At 36.8% G+C, this 17954-nt stretch overlaps 1 protein-coding gene and 1 long non-coding RNA gene across 5 annotated transcripts in view; one reads left to right on the top strand and one right to left on the bottom strand.

Moving 5' to 3' along the window:
• The window catches only part of eml1 (EMAP like 1), a 197169-nt gene that overhangs the window by 59228 nt on the left and 119987 nt on the right, over nt 1-17954 (top strand). The gene's annotated exons all lie outside the window — the stretch shown is intronic.
• LOC138753446 (uncharacterized) overlaps nt 1-17954 on the bottom strand; it is a 90091-nt gene that overhangs the window by 70138 nt on the left and 1999 nt on the right. The window lies entirely within an intron of this gene.

The raw sequence follows: 17954 nt of genomic DNA, 5'->3' as shown, positions 1-17954 counted from the left end.
AAAGTTAAACTGATCCAAACTTTTTAAAGCAAAATAGTTTCTACTAATGCTGTTGAAATACAAATTACCAAGAGAGACTTCCCCGATACCTACATTAAAACTGTGTATAGATAATACACTTTCCATAGTTTAATGAATCACAATGAATATTTCACCAATACCAAGTGAAGACAGAAAAGACCATGTTTGCTGATGACCCAAATACTTATCAATGGTATGGTTATTTCATCCGAGAGCCTATTATTATAGATATACAGTAACCTGGAAGATTAAGCATGCTATTTGAAATTACTTCAGTGTACCCTGGGAGAGGTTAGGTGATAGTGATTACATTAGAGGTTGGGCTAGTAGGACAAAAATTTTTTAAACTGAGCACAAGCAGTGAAGCAAATTTCAATTTGCTACTGAAGTTTACGTTATTGTTATTTCCAGGAATACATTCATGAATATTTACAGAGATTTCCCCTTATTATTCTCAGAGATTCAATCTTTAATAGACACAGAGAGCTACCTCATCATTATTCATCACTTTTTTATTTAATGGGGTTCACACCTTATTAACCCGAATCATTTTGTCTTCCTGAAAGTATGGGTTGATGGAATGGCTGTGTGAACATGGAATATTCTAGGTTTGCTTGATATGAGTGGAGACACTAAATGTAGAGCCATGGTGTTAAATACACCTGGGACTAACTTTGGTCTTACACATTGTTCACCCTTAACCTGTAGCTGGAGCCACTGGCAATGATATAGACTAAGATATCTGACTGATCCTTCCTCTTGAATTCATGCTATTCATTCAATTTTCAGAAGTTTGTGGCATTATTTTTTTTACACAAGCATGAGGAGACAGGTGGCTGCACTGTGTGGTATGTGACAAAAACATCTATGTTTCCGACTCTGCTTGGAAGATCATGGTCTTTGCTCTGATCCTTGCTTTTCCAAACAAATGTGATTAAAACTCAGCACTGAGAAATTTGTGGAGGCTTACAATAGATTTATGAAGTGCCCAGTCAATCCCTGGTAAAGTAGAACAATACACTACCAGGTCTCATGCAATCCTATCATCTTTTTCAGTTCAAATAGGAGCAGCAATTACCCTCATGTAATGCCCAAGTGTCTATAGTGAAGCATGGACCCCTTTCACCACTTTGCATGCCAAGCCCATAACTGTTGTTACTGTTTTTGATGTTAGTACAAAATGTGTCAGGCATGGACTCAAAAGCACAATTTTTCAAACTCTCATGAGGTTGGCCAGTTTCCAGAAACTGTGGCGAGACAATGGCAGGGTAATGGTTACTGTCATGTGGGAGTTGGCACCCGACTTCAGACTGTGGGAAAATCTTTCATCTATTCACAGGGTGCCTTTATGCGCAGAGTGTTTAATCTCTAAGACAAACAGGGAGCTAACACAAAACGATTATCTGAAACAAAATACCCATTCGACTTCACTCATTTGGTTGAAACCTCTCAGATGTTTAATAAAAATTGAATATGGCAGCAAAGTTGCTTTACATAGTCATTCAGAGCAAAATGTTTTCAAGAAAAGCCTACATATTTACACAACAAGATCCACCAATATTTATTTTGTGGATGTGTGGTTGATATTCCGAAATAAAGCTCAGGGTACAAGGTAGAGAAACAGATTTTTTTTTTAATGGCTTAAATTTAATGTCAAATTTCAACTGCTGCTCTTGATAAAACAAAGAAAGATCAATTTGGTATTTTTTCATTTAGTTCTTGTAATCAGAAAGGTGAAAATATTATTGTTGCTTGAAGCACACTTCCATTTCAGTAACCTATTGCAGAAACAAGTTTTCAAGCTACATGTGCTACATTCCAACAGCAGTTTCAGAATGACCCATCTTATGTTTACCACGCTCTCCTCTGATTGCAATTTGGGGCTCCTTGTTTCTTTACTGCCCAGTAGGGGGTAATCCAAACCATTTTTTTTTGCAGGTGATGACAATCCACAGAAAGACAAGATATTCATCACAGCAGCCTGGGCTAGGCTTTAAAGAAATCAAAGACCAGTATCAAACCTGTTCACCTCAAGGGGTTTATTCATAGCAAATACAAAATAGAAACCCTGATACCGATATGAAGCTGAAGGCACATCAACACTTCAAAAATTTGTTTACAATTTGGCATTACCATTTTTAATTATTTATCCCACTATGAACCATATCAACCAAAATATGTACAGACATTTTTCATTAAATATACACAGTGACATTTTCCCCCTTTTCTCTCCCCTTTCCTCCCTCCCCCCTTTAAAACCAATAAATATTAAATATATACAATACAATAAAACCATAAAACATCTTCACACAATGGAAAACAAACAAGAAAATGTGTCATCTACTTTTACACACTAAATCTAATTTTTTAAAATCTTCTTATCATTTTAGGAGATGGAGGTCCGAGGCAAGCTCTTTCTGTTATGTCCATGTATGGTTCCCAAATTTGTTCAAACAAAGTAACTTTATTTTTTAAATTATATGTTATTTTTTCAAATGGAATACACTTATTCATTTCCATGTACCATTGCTGTATTCTCAGGCTCTTCCATTTTCCAAGTTAACATTATACATTTTTTTTGCTACAGATACTGCTAAGCTATCATAATGAATCTTTTTTGTGCTTTATCCAATTTGAGACCGAATTCTTTGCTTCTTATGTTACTTAAAAGAAAAATATCTGGATTTTTTGGTATGTTGTTTTTTGTGATTTTATTTAATATCTGATTTAGTTCTTCCCAAAACATATTCACTTTTGTACATGCCCAAATTGCATGTATTGTTGTTCCCATTTCATTTTTACAGCGAAAACACCTATTCAATATTGTTGGATCCCATTCTTTTAATTTTATACTGTATCATGCATAACCTTGTATTCCTCATAGTTCCAGAACATAACTTTTCCCATGTTTCATTCTTTATCTTTATATTTAAGTTCTTTTTCCACTTTTGTTTGGGTTTATATCTTATTTCATAATTTTCCTTACCTTGCAGCTTTATGTACATTTTCATTATAAATCTTTTAATTATCATTGTATCTGTAATCACATATTCAAAGCTGCTTCCTTCTGGTAATCTCAATCTGTTTCCCAATTTATCCTTTAAATAAGCTTGCAGTTGATGGTATGCAAACATTTTACCGTGAGTTATTCCATATTTGTCCTTCAACTGTTCAAATGTTAATAAATTATTTCCCAAAAAACAATTTTCTATTCTCTTGATTCCTTTTCTCTCCCACTCTCTAAAGGAAAGGTTATCTATTGTAAAATGGATTAGTGGATTTGCGTCAATAGCATTTTTGGTATTTGGTAATTTATTTTTTTCCTTTCAACATGTATCTTCATCCATATATTAAGTAAATGATACAATACTGGTGAGCTGTTATATTGCACCAGCTTTTCATCCCATTTATAAAGTATATGTTCCAGAACTTTCTCTCCTATTTTATCTAATTCTATCTTAGTCCAATCTGGTTTTTCTCTCGTCTGGTAAATCTGATAAGTACCTTAATTGTGCGGCTCTATAATAATTTCTGAAGTTTTGTAACTGCAAACCACCTTGGTTTTACCTCTGTTAATTTATGTAGCGCTACCCTCAGTTTCCCCCCTTTCCACAAGAATTTCCTTATTATTCTCCTTAGTTCAACAAAGAATTTCTCTGTTAAGGGAATTGGTAACATTTGAAATAAGTATTGTACCCTTGGAAACACATTCATTTTAATGCAGTTCACCCTCCCCATCAGTATTAGCAGTAATTCTTTCCAATGTTCTCAGTCTTCCTGTAATTTCTTTAATGGCTGATAATTTAGTTTGTACAAGTGGTTTAAGTTATTGTCCATCCTGATACCGAGGTATCGGTTTGCCATTTAAATGGAGATTCTTTTTTAAGTTCTGTATAATCCGCATTACTCAATGGCATCACTTCGCTTTTATTTGCATTGACCTTATACCCCTATATTTCTTCAGTTTTTTATGTAGTTCTTTTATTGATTTCTCTGCAAATAAACTAATTTTATACTCCTTCTCCTTTATTTTTATGCCTTTTATTTTCTTTTCTTATCAGCTCTGCCAATGGTTCTACTGCTAAGGCAAACAATGAGGGGGAAATGGATATTCCTGCCTAGTTAATCTACTTAATTTAACTTGGTTGAATACATATCCATTTACGACTACCTTTGCCAACGCACCATTATATAAAGCTCTAATCCAGTTAATATATTTTTCTGTCACATTGAACTTCTATAACACTTTAAATAAGTAGTTCCACTCTACCCTGTCAAAGGCTTTTTCTACGTCTAAGGCAACTGCCACCATTGGTTTTTTACTCCCTTGAGCTGCATGAATTAAATTAATAAATTTACAGACATTGTCCGCTGTTCGTCTTTTCTTGACAAATCCAGTTTGATCTTGTTTTACTATTTTTGGTACACAGTCAGCCAATCTGTTTGCTAATAATTTTGCTATTATCTTATAATCTGAGTTAAGTCCATATTATGCTGGTGTTTTTTTTTTAATTTTTTATTTTTCACACCATAAATCACATTAACCATGGTACACACTTTTTCCTTTTCACACATCTACAGTGCCATTTTCTCCCCCCCCTCCTCCCATCCCACCCTCCCTACCTCCCCCCTCCCGTCCATTTAAGGTATACAATCTAGGATACATTAAACCAGTCAGACAATGTTGTCATTCAATAAAAATACACCAGAAATTCTACTGAGTCCATTCTTTTCATTTCCTTTTCCTTCCGTTAACTTAGGTAATGATTGTCCCCGGTAGGTTTTCGCCATTGTATTTAATGTAAGGCTCCCATATTTGTTTGAATATTTCAATATTATTTCTTAAACTATATGTTATTTTTTCGAATGGAATACATTTATTCATTTCTATATACCATTGTTGTATTTTCAAATTATCTTCCAATTTCCAGGTTGACATAATACATTTTTTTGCTACGGCTAGGGCTATCTTAACAAATCTTTTTTGTGCATCTTCCAAGTCAATTCCAAATTCTTTATTTTTTATGTTACTTAGGAGAAAGATCTCTGGATTCTTTGGTATATTGTTTTCTGTTATTTTATTTAATATCTGATTGAGATCATCCCAAAATTTTTCTACTCTCTCACATGTCCAGATTGCATGAATTGTTGTTCCCCTTTCTTTTTTACATCGAAAACATCTATCAGATACTGTTGGGTCCCATTTATTTAACTTTTGAGGTGTAATGTATAGCCTGTGTATCCAGTTATATTGTATCATACGTAACCTCGTATTTATTGTATTTCTCATCGTTCCGGAGCATAACTTCTCCCATGTTTCCTTTTTTATCTTTATATTTAAATCTTGTTCCCATTTTTGTTTAGTTTTACCATTTGTTTCCTCATTCTCCTTTTCTTGCAGTTTAATATACATATTTGTTATAAATCTTTTGATTAACATTGTATCTGTAATCACATATTCAAGGTTACTTCCCTCTGGCAAACTCAAACTGCTTCCTAATTTATCCTTCAAGTAGGATCTCAATTGGTAATATGCCAGCGCTGTATCTCCAGTTATATTGTACTTATCTTTCATTTGTTCAAAGGATAAGAATCTATTTCCTGAAAAACAATTTTCTATTCTTTTAATCCCTTTTTTTTCCCATTCTCTAAAGGAAAGGTTATCTATTGTAAAAGGGAGTAACTTGTTTTGCGTCAATATTAGTTTTGGTAATTGATAATTTGTTTTATTTCTTTCTACATGAATCTTCTTCCAAATATTGAGGAGATGATGTAATACTGGAGAAATTCTATGTTGTACCAATTTTTCATCCCATTTATATAATATGTGTTCAGGTATCTTTTCCCCTATTTTATCTAATTCTAATCTCGTCCAATCTGGCTTTTCCCTTGTTTGATAAAAATCTGATAGGTATCTTAATTGTGCGGCTCTATAATAATTTTTAAAGTTTGGCAGTTGTAAGCCTCCTTGTTTATACCATTCTGTTAATTTATCTAGTGGTATCCTCGGTTTCCCCCCTCTCCACAAAAATTTCCTTATTATTTTCTTTAACTCCTTGAAGAATTTCTCTGTCAGTTGTATTGGCAATGCCTGAAATAAGTATAATATCCTTGGAAAAATGTTCATTTTAATACAGTTTATCCTTCCTATTAGTGTTAGTGGTAAATCTTTCCAATGCTCTAAATCGTCCTGTAATTTTTTCATTAGTGGATAATAATTGAGTTTATATAGTTGGCCGAGATTTTTGTTTATTTGTACACCTAGGTATCTTATTGCTTGCATTTGCCATCTAAATGGTGATTCCTTCTTAAATTTTGAGAAATCCACATTATTCATAGGCATTGCTTCACTTTTATTTACGTTTATCTTGTAACCCGACACTTCTCCATATTTATTCAATTTCTTATATAATTCTTTTATTGATAGTTCTGGTTCTGTTAAGTACACTATAACAATCATCCGCAAATAAACTGATTTTATATTCCTTGTCTTTTATTTTTATTCCTTTTATATTATTAACTGTTCTTATCAATTCTGCTAGTGGTTCTATAGCTAACGCGAACAATAAGGGTGATAGTGGGCATCCCTGCCGTGTTGACCTGCTTAAGTTAAATTGTTTTGATACATGTCCATTTACTGTCACTTTCGTTAATGGTCCCTTATATAATGCTTTAATCCAATTTATATACTTCTCCGGTAAACTGAATTTTTGCAATACTTTGAACAAATAATTCCATTCTACTCTGTCAAAGGCCTTCTCTGCGTCTAAAGCAACTGCTACTGTTGGTGCTTTATTCCCTTCTACTGCATGAATTAAGTTAATAAATTTACAAATATTGTCTGTTGTGCGTCTTTTTTTAATAAATCCAGTTTGGTCTAGATTTACCATTTTAGGTACATACTCTGCTAATCTGTTTGCTAATAGTTTAGCTATTATCTTATATTCTGTGTTAAGTAATGATATTGGTCTATATGACACTGGTGCGAGTGGATCTTTCCCTTGCTTTAGTATTACTGTAATTATTGCTGTTTTACATGAATCTGGTAAGCTTTGCGTTTTATCAATCTAGTTGATTACTTCCAGGAGGGGCGGAATTAATAAGTCTTTAAATGTTTTATAGAATTCTATTGGGAATCCATCCTCTCCTGGTGTCTTGTTATTTGGTAATTTTTTTATTATCTCTTGTATTTCTACTATTCCAAATGGCTCTATTAATTTATTTTGTTCCTCTATTTGTAGTTTTGATAGTTCAATTTTAGTTAGAAATTCATCTATTTTCCCTTCTTTCCCTTCGTTTTCAGTTCGGTATAATTGTTCATAGAATTCTCTAAAGTTTTCCTTAATTTCTTTTGGATTATATGTAATTTGTTTGTCTTTTTTCCTTGATGCCAATACCATTTTCTTAGCTTGTTCTGTCTTAAGCTGCCATGCTAGAATTTTGTGCGTTTTTTCCCCTAGTTCATAATATTTCTGTTTTGTCTTCATTATGTTCTTCTCCACCTTGTATGTTTGTAGTGTTTCATATTTTATTTTTTTATCCGCCAATTCTCTTCTTTTAGTAATATCTTCCTTCATTACTAATTCTTTTTCTATATTTACTATTTCCCTTTCCAACTGCTCTGTTTCCTGATTATAGTCCTTCTTCATCTTGGTTACATAACTTATTATTTGCCCTCTAATGAATGCTTTCATTGCATCCCATAGTATAAACTTATCTTCCACTGATTCCGTATTTATTTCAAAATACATTTTAATTTGTTTTTCAATAAATTCTTTAAAATCCTGCCTTTTAAGTAACATGGGGCTTAATCTCCATCTATACATTCTTGGAGGGATGTCCTCTAACTTTACTGTCAATATTAAGGGTGAATGGTCCGATAGTATTCTAGCTTTATATTCTGTTTTTTTTTACTCTATCTTGCATACGAGCTGATAACAAAAATAGGTCTATTCTTGAGTATGTTTTATGTCTAGCCGAGTAATATGAATATTCCTTTTCCTTTGGGTGTTGTTTCCTCCATATATCCAAAAGTTGCATTTCTTCCATCGATTTAATTATAAATTTGGTTACTTTGTTCTTTCTGTTAATTTTTTCCCCAGTTTTGTCCATATTTGAATCCAAATTCAGGTTGAAATCCCCTCCTATCAATATGTTCCCTTGCGTATCTGCTATCTTCAAAAAGATATCTTGCATAAACTTTTGATCTTCTTCGTTAGGTGAATATACATTGAGTAGATTCCAAAACTCCGAATATATCTGACATTTTATCATTACATATCTCCCTGCTGGATCTATTATTTCCTCTTCTATTTTAAATGGCACATTTTTACTAATTAATATAGCTACTCCTCTTGCTTTTGAATTATACGATGCTGCTGTTACATGTCCTACCCAATCTCTCTTTAATTTCTTATGCTCCAATTCAGTTAAATGTGTTTCTCGCACAAATGCTATATCAATTTTTTCTTTTTTCAGTAAATTTAACAGTTTCTTCCTTTTAATTTGGTTATGTATTCCATTAATATTTAAAGTCATATATTTCAACGTAGCCATTTTATACTTTGTTTATCTTCCCTTTCCGTTTCTCCATCATTACCTTTCCTTCTTATCCATTTCTGTTTTCTTGTTTTGAATCCTTTATAAGACAACATTCCTAAAACATCAAACATTTTCCTTATTCTCCTATTTAAAACTTCTTTAGCCCCAATCCCCCCTTCCCCTCCTGAGTTGTCCTTTATCCTTTGTCGGACAACCACATCTCCCCTCTCCATTTGGATTTGCGAATTCACTCGCAAGCGTCAGGTGATTTTGCAGTGACCGTAACACCCCCCCACCCAGCCCCCCCAGAAAAGATTTCAATTTTCATATGTGACAAAGGTCACTCTTTTAATTCCCTCCTTATTCCCTCTATTCCTTTTCCTTCCCTTATTAATTCTTGTCTATACTATCTATATTTTCCTCTAAATACGGATACATTCATGTATGCACATTATACATATACACACATATACCTCTTTACCCACATACATATAAATCGTGGTCATTTTTACTCTTATTACATGTCTTCATCTCTCTGTTTTGTAGTTGTTCTGCAAATTTCCTTGCTTCCTCTGGATCCGAGAATAGTTTTTTTTCCCATAAGATCGTTTTCGATGTTTTGAACTCCTTCCTCCTCTTCAGGAGTTCAAAACTTATGTCTTTTTAGTTTGCAGTCTTTTGTACTCTCGTTACACGTCTTCATCTCTCAGTCTATTTTGTAATTGTTCTGCAAATTTTCGTGCTTCCTCTGGATCCGAAAATAGTCTGTTTTGTTGTCCTGGAATAAATATTTTCAATACCGCTGGATGCTTTAGTATAAATTTATACCCTTTCTTCCATAAAATCGCCTTTGCTGTATTGAACTCCTTTCTCTTCTTCAGGAGTTCAAAACTTATATCTGAATAAATGAAGATTTTTTGCCCTTTGTACTCCAGTGGCTTATTGTCCTCTCTTACTTTTTCCATTGTTTTCTCCAGTACCTTTTCTCTTGTAGTATATCTTAGGAATTTTACTAAAACAGATCTTGGCTTTTGTTGTGATTGTGGTTTAAAGGCCAATGCTCTATGTGCCCTTTCTATTTCCATTTCTTGCTGTAGTTCTGGACATCCTAGGATCCTCGGGATCCAATCTTTTATAAACTCTCTCATATTCTTGCCTTCTTCATCTTCCTTAAGGCCCACTATCTTTATGTTATTTCTTCTGTTATAATTTTCCATTATATCTATTTTCTGAGCTAACAGTTCTTGTGTCTCTTTAACTTTTTTATTAGATTCCTTTAATTTCTTTTTTAAGTCCTCTACCTCCATTTCTACTGCTGCTTCTCGTTCTTGCACCTTGTCCATTCTTTTTCCCATTTCTGATAAGGTCATATCTATTTTATTCATTTTCTCTTCTGTGTTGTTTATTCTTCTTCTTAAATCATTAAATTCTTGCGCTTGCCATTCTTTAAATGACTCCATGTATTCTTTGATAAGAGAAAGTATATCCTTTATCTTGCCTTTCCCTTCTTCTTCTATTTCACTGTACTCTTCCTCTTCTTCCTCTGGGTTGGCCATCTGTTGTTTCTTTGTTGCCCTTTTCTTCTCTTCTTTCTTGTTTTCGTTGTCTTCTATGTTCTCCTCTTGCTGCAGGTGTTCTGCAGCTGTCGTTGCCGGCTGTGGAGATCGACTCCCCAGCTGGTCACCCCTCCTGTCGGTGTGTTTTTTTCATGCGCATGCGCGGTTGCGCACTTTTACTCGGCTCAGCGAGCCACTTTTGTAGTCCAATTTCTACCGACCTGAGGGAGCGGGTTTCTCTCTCCACCGCGGGCCTCTTCGAACAGGTAAGGCCTTCTCCTTCTTCCTCCGTTGTCTTCTCTTCCTCCCTTCTTACCGTTGATTTCGATTTTTCTTTTTTTGTCGCCATCTTCTTTCCACCTTTATACTCACTTTTCTTTAACTTTTATTTCTGTGCCTTTGTGTTTTCCTTTGTTTTTTCCAACTTTTCTGGAGAGGGCTGGAGTTCACCGTCCGGCCACTACTCCATCACGTGACTCCTCTCATATTATGCTGGTGTTAATGGATCCTTCCTCATCTTTGGTATTACTGTAATTTTTGCTGTGTTGCACGAGTCTGGTAAGTTTTGTGTTTCTTCTACCTGGTGCATTTACTTCCAGGAGAGAAAGAATTAATAACTCTTAAATAATTTTATAAAATTCTATTGGAAATCCATCCTCTCCTGGTGTTTTATTGTTCGGCAGCTTTTTTAATATATCCTGTAGTTCCTCTATTTCGAACAGTTTTATCAGTTTGTTTTGATCCTCTACTTGCAATTTCAGCAGTTCAATTTTGGCTAAAAACTCTTCTATTTTATAATTTTTCCCTCATTCTCAGTTTGATATACTTGTTCATAAAATTGATCTCTGTTGGGTTATATGTGATTTGTTTGTCCTTTTTCCTTGATGCCAATACAGTTCTTTTAGCTTGCTGTTTTAAGTTGCCAGGCCAATATTTTATGGTTTTTACTCCCAATTCGTAATACTTTTGCTTTGTTTTCATTATGTTCTTCTCCACCTTGTATGTTTGTAATGTTTCATATTTTATTTTTTTGTCTGCCAATTCTCTCTTTTTCTTTATATCATCCCTTTTCACTAGTTCCTTTTCTGTACTGGCTATCTCCCTTTCCAGCAGCTCTATTTCCCGATTGTATTCCTTTTTCATCTTAGTTACATAAACATATCAAAGGTAGAACAGAGCTTAAAACAGGAAATAATAGTGGGGTGGAAAGTTAGCAGTTAGTGCATCACCTTTACAGCGCTAGTGATCGGTACTGGGGTTCAAGTCCGGCACTGTCTTAATGGGATGTTGTACTAATGGCAGCAGATTTAAACATGCCAGATCATGAGAGATGCCGGACCACAGAGCGCCAGATAAGAGGGGTACAATCTGTATCAGATTAGAGATGCTTTATTGCATCTAAAACTGCCCCAAGAAAGGCAATAGAACCTAAAAAGTGAAGTAAGATGATTTAACAGAGGCATCTGAAGGAAGCAAAAAATAACTTGGGGAACGAGTCCTATAATCTGTGACTAAATGATTTCCAATTCTGTAAATCAGGAATAAGTAATGTGAGGAAACAAAGACAGAAGTATATGAAGTACTGCTAACTTAGGATGGTTGTAGGTTGAAGATTGAGATGGCATTGATATCAAGAAGGGTACGGGTAAAATCACAGACTCATTACAATATGGGAAGAAACCATGTCAGCACCTCTACTTCCTTAGGAGTTTGTGGAGGGTTTGGAATGACACCATTAACCCTGGCAAATTTCTACAGATGTGTGGTGGAAAGTGTGCTGACCAGCTGCATCATGGTCTGGGGATGGAGACACCAATACTCCTGATTGTAAAGCCCTCCAAAAGGTAGTGGACACAGCCCAAGACATCACAGGCAAAACCCTCCACACCATCAAGACCTCATCTACAAGGAACACTGCCCTCAGAGAGCAGCAGCAATCATCAAGGATTCCCCACCACCCAACACATGCTCTGTTCTCGCTGCTGCCATCAGGAAAGAGGTAGAGGTGCTACAAGACTGACACCACCAAGTTCAGGAACAGCTGCTACCCCTGCACCATCAGACTCTTCAACAACAAACTCAATCAGGGACTCATTTAAGGACTGGTGCACTTTATTGATTTTCTTTTGTTCTCTCTGTACTGCACAGTCAGTTTGTTTACATTTGTTATTTCTTTACAGTTCTTTATTTGTTCACATATATACGCTGTGTACAGTTTTTATGCACTACCAATAAGTGGTAATTCTGCCTTCCCCACAGAAAAAGAATCTCAGGGTTGCCACTGGTGCGGACCCGCAGGGAGTGAGGGAGCAGAAATTCAGCGCTCCCGAGGGTCTAGCTGCCCAGTCAAATGCCATTGACTCTGCACGGCCTTTGAATGACCAGTTGAGGGAGCCAAACAGTGGTTTTAGTTGAAATCCCACGACAGCAGGTCTGCACTCAAGATAGCGGAGCCTATTGATCGGCAGCAGCCACGAGGGGCTGCAGACTCAGGGGAAGAGGACTGGAACAGGGCACCAAAGGGTAGGAAGATCATGCCTTGTCAGAGAGAGAAGTGGACGAGATGACCCGTGAGGGAGCTCTGCAGCTGAGGGACCAGTGCATGTGGCGGGCTGCTGGCAACTCAAGGAGAGAAATCCATGGAAGCTGTGGTCTGCTAGAGACTGCTGTTGGGAAATTCGCGCCGAGCTGCGGACTGCTGGAGACTGGCTCGAAACTGGCTGAGGGGTACCAGATATTGGAACCGGATGTGAGAAGGTGCCGAGGTCACTGAAGGTTTTCTGACTGTCTCAGAGGTTTAGATCTGGAGCTCAGATTGCCAACGGTTTGGACTGTACTCTGTGTGGCTGCGGGAGTTGCGGAAGCGCTAGAGGTGAATCTTCAGACACTCAGCGACTTCAAGTAGGGTGGGGGAAACTCTCTTTTGCTTCTCTCTCTCTGCAAGTCAGACTGCTAGAGGTGCTTAGGCAGTTACTTCTGGTGGTGAATCTGTCTGCCTTGCAGCAGGCAAAAAGGAATTTCATGTAATATGACACTGTTTTATTACTATGACAATAAATTGAATCTTGAATCTTATGTGATGTCATGTATGTATTCTGGCAATAAATCTGAAAGGAAATCTATTGGAATTGTGAAAGCAAATCCTTTAAAAAATAGTGTGACTTGGTAATTGATAGTATATGGATCTTGTTTGTAAAAGAAAGAAAGAAGACTGCATGCATTGAATCCTTCACATCTATTCATAGTTTTAGACAGGCTACAGTTGATATACGAGGGAACTTGAAACATTACTTGTGCAAGGTTAAAACCAGAAAACAAAGGGAACACCACCTGTCAGCAACTTCCCCTCAAATTTATGAACTTGGACATATATTGTATTGCTTACTTATTGCTGGGACAATAGGAGTACCTGTTCCTGCAGGAGTAAAGAAGTTGTCTTATCTCTTCAAAAGTAATTAAGGATCCAGGCAATAAGAGCTAGCTTTGTCAGCAAAACCCAAATGTAAAGAAGGTAAGAAAAGAGGATGATGAGTATGTTTGAATGTCCAGCTCTGGAGTTGACAAAGGCAGGAAGAACATTGCAGTTCCTCAGTATTGTTCACAAACTTTGCTTCCAGTATCTGAGCAGAGATTTTATTTTAGAGTTACAGTAATTGCTTTGAGATCCGCATCAGTTAATTGATATAATCAGAACACCAGGCAGAAGAGAACTAAGTCATTGGGAAAAGAGATGGATTTCAGTACACTTTAGTTTCAAACAAGGCAGGAATGAGCAGCTAAAGCAGGCTAGGATTTAAATTGTAATGAATCTATTGGAGGACTGAGTGGAAAGGGACAAATTCAAAGGTAAAGGGAAGAATTTTGAAATAATTTGACATATCACGTGCTCCTACAGATATTGGCAAGGAGATTGAGAAGCTTTGTGTAAGGCTATGTGTGATTGAGGACAGAAGCAGCAGTGTTCTTGGCACCAGTATTAATCCTTCCACTTCACCGACAACAGTAATGGGAAGTAAATGGCAAAATGCATTGCATTGAAAGAGATGGGGGACACTTAACCAATGCATGTACATTGGAGTTGTACATTATCATTCAGACAGATTTGAAGCTAACTGATGCTGCATGGATTTCCTAGGGGGTGGGTAATTCAGTTTTTGTCTCCGAGGGATCCTGCCTGTGACCATTCACCGAACAGACTTCCATCTGGCCAGCTGCTCCAAGGGAGATGGAACTGCAAGATGTTATTGAGCTACCATGTTCAGATTTTTGTGTCTTTGTAATCAATTTGGCCTCACCAGAAATATTAAGGCTCTTCAATGACTCAATTGCACATTGTGTTTTTTAAGACTTTAACAGTAACAAGAAAGAGGTGAGTGTGTACAAGGATTATATTCTGGAAGCTCTAGAACAAATACATTTCAAATTTAAAACAAAAGTAGTTAGAAGCGGGATATAATTCTACCCATCAGCAACATTATACTAGAGCGTAAAATTAGACTGGCTCAGGTCAGCAAGATATAATCATGTACATTTGCAGAATAAACAGGATTTCCTTCAATCAAAAGCTCTATTGTTTTACACATCGTGATTCTGAAAGGTTGGCTTGTTGTCTGCACAATTCATAACTGCAGAGGCCACGTGCAGAAGGTACGATGACCTCAGCATTTTGTCTAATAATTGAAATCACTGAATTTTTTAAAGTGATAATGAGATTATAATCAATTTCACTTGATCCAAAGATAGTGACAGCAATTTCTAGTTCATCTCAGCCGTCATTAGTCATAGCAATGGCTTGCACACACTTGGCAACACCAGAATTTCTATTTATGTTAATTTAATTTAGAGATATAGTGTGGTAACTGATCCTTCTGGCCCACAAGCCTGTGCTGCCCAAATACACCTACGTGAACCTACGTGTACATCTTTGGAATGTGGGATGAACCAGAGCATCCAGAGGAAACACACATAGACAGTGGGAGAATGTATAAACTCCTTACAGACAGCATCAGATTTGAACCTGGGTCACTGGTGGTGTAATAGTGTTGTGCGAACAGCTACATTAACCATGTTGCCTTTCTAGTTTTGAAATTCTCATTTCTAGTTTATATTTTACATTTAATTTTTACATTTTAGTTTCTTTCCCCAGAGATAATTCATAGAATGACGCCAGTTATATCCCATGAAAGTAATCATTAAATGGTTTCCATGTTTCTTACACCTTCTAGTGTCTGTGACATCCCAGAACTCAACCATGACTGAGACTGACTTGGCTTAGTTTGTCAATTCAAAATAGCAATGTCATAAACACCACTTCTGCACAGGATTTAAAATCATTGGGATTTTGTTAACATAAATCACGTTATCCTGTTTATAAACGAAAGAAACAAGGCTACATATACATTGAATACTTCAAGTCTCATGGGCATTCACAGCATTTTGTACTGTGGACACTTCTGTTATGTGATCACAAGGACCATCTAATTAAACACTAAGATAATGCAAAGAGAAACCAAGGTATATAGCTGGTTAATCTATGTGCTAAAGTGGTGTTGGGGTAACAGGTTGACTAGATTTCTAAATAACTCCTTGCCTTTCTATGAATAGTGATATGAAATCTTGTGTATCCACCAAAACAGAGAGGAGGTGCTCTGGTTAATTGTTACATTTGAAGAAGATAACATAAATTGATGACAATGTAAGACAACAATGTAAATTGTGCTGAACTAGGCGGCTCATCAGTTCACTTTCAAATGTTTGAGTTAGCACTTTTCATTTTTAAGCAAAAATAAAATGCAGTGTTGCCTTGCCCAGGGCTTTAAAACTTGTTTGACAGTGTGATTTTTCAACAAATCTTCTCAAGAATTCTGCTTTCTATTTCCCATACTTTCTAAGCTCTTCATTCTCTTTGTCTCCTGTGTATTATTATATTTTTGGGTTGCAATTTCTCTTCTGATGACAGAAGGGATATTCCATTATATATGAGAATAGACATTTTACCTTCCAAATGGAGAAATCTTTAAAGCCAGTTTGCTTCCAATCAATTCTTTTGTAATAGATTTTCCCAATATTACAAAGATGTTAGGACAGTGATCCTGCTGTGGATGGTCACTGAATGAGTGAGATACCTACATCATAAATGGAGCATGCTTCCCACAAAAGACCAATTGCCACAATATCTGAGAGGTTGCAGATGGTTCATTCCTGCCGCAGAGGTGTATAATATCAGGAGCACGTTTAAAGTACGGTTAGGAGATTAAAGAGGTTGGAAGGAACATGTTTTTCTACCCATATGTCAAATGCTACTACATTTTATTCGTGGAGATGGACACTTGAAGGTCAGCATGGAAATCATGAGCCAAAGGGGCTGCTTCTTCACTGTATGACTATTCTTCCTTTTCTTTGGCTTGGCTTCGCGGACGAAGATTTATGGAGGGGGTAAACGTCCACGTCAGCTGCAGGCTCGTTTGTGGCTGACAAGTCCGATGCGGGACAGGCAGACACGGTTGCAGCGGTTGCAGGGGAAAATTGGTTGGTTGGGGTTGGGTGTTGGGTTTTTCCTCCTTTGCCTTTTGTCAGTGAGGTGGGCTCTGCGGTCTTCTTCAAAGGAGGTTGCTGCCCGCCAAACTGTGAGGCGCCAAGATGCACGGTTTGAGGCGATATCAGCCCACTGGCGGTGGTCAATGTGGCAGGCACCAAGAGATTTCTTTAGGCAGTCCTTGTACCTTTTCTTTGGTGCACCTCTGTCATGGTGGCCAGTGGAGAGCTCGCCATATAACACGATCCTGGGAAGGCGATGGTCCTCCATTCTGGAGGACCCACCCAGCGCAGCTGGATCTTCAGCAGCGTGGACTCGATGCTGTCGACCTCTGCCATCTCGAGTACTTCGACTTTAGGAATGAAAGCGCTCCAATGAATGTTGAGGATGGAGCGGAGACAACGCTGGTGGAAGCGTTCTAGGAGCCGTAGGTGATGCCGGTAGAGGACCCATGATTCGGAGCCGAACAGGAGTGTGGGTATGACAACGGCTCTGTATACGCTTATCTTTGTTAGGTTTTTCAGTTGGTTGTTTTCCAGACTATTTTGTGTAGTCTTTCAAAGGCACTATTTGCCTTGGCGAGTCTGTTGTCTATCTCGTTTACCTATCTCGGCTGCACCATTTCATCAGATTTATGACTATTATGATTCTATTAATGGCGCTTACTAAGGCAATTCTTCCTTTGTACACTAGGGACATAGCCATTTCTACACTGTATGATGCCATGATATTCCCACGAGATGAGAAAGACCAAATAACTTTGCAGCTATTTCACTTAATCCGTATCCTCTGATATTTTGCCTGTGGCTATCCATTAAAATAGGTTAAATTAAATAACCTTAAAATCTTTACTCTGTGAGAAGATGTTTGTTATCCAAGATTGCAATTTGTTTCTCATCAAAAATTCAAAGATGGTTGTTTCATGTCCTATTTTGCACACATTATATCACATTAGCCAATGGAGCCCCAGATGGTTAAAGACACTTCAAATCCCATCGTGGATCTGTTTTGCAGATTTAATCCAGAGAAAATGTTTTAGAACATTTAAGGCTCCTAGATTGTACGAGTTCCACCTGCTTCTACCCCACCCCTCCAAAAGCATTTAAGTGGTTTTCGCTATTCTGGCCATAAAGCAATGCACAAGAGATATTAGATTCCCAGGGTGATTGTAAAGGCATCATAAACGAACACTTAACCATGTATTCTTGATAAAGTATTTATGAAATGGAGAATATAGGAATGGAATCACTGCTAAACTTGTCGCAGCAAATAATTGACTACAAAAAAATGTGGGTCTATGA

Source organism: Narcine bancroftii, chromosome 2 (genome assembly GCF_036971445.1).
Source record: "Narcine bancroftii isolate sNarBan1 chromosome 2, sNarBan1.hap1, whole genome shotgun sequence".
Taxonomy (NCBI): Eukaryota; Metazoa; Chordata; class Chondrichthyes; order Torpediniformes; family Narcinidae; genus Narcine; species Narcine bancroftii.
The sequence above is the reverse complement of the archived record's forward strand: the minus strand, read 5'-3'. Positions and strand labels throughout refer to the sequence as shown.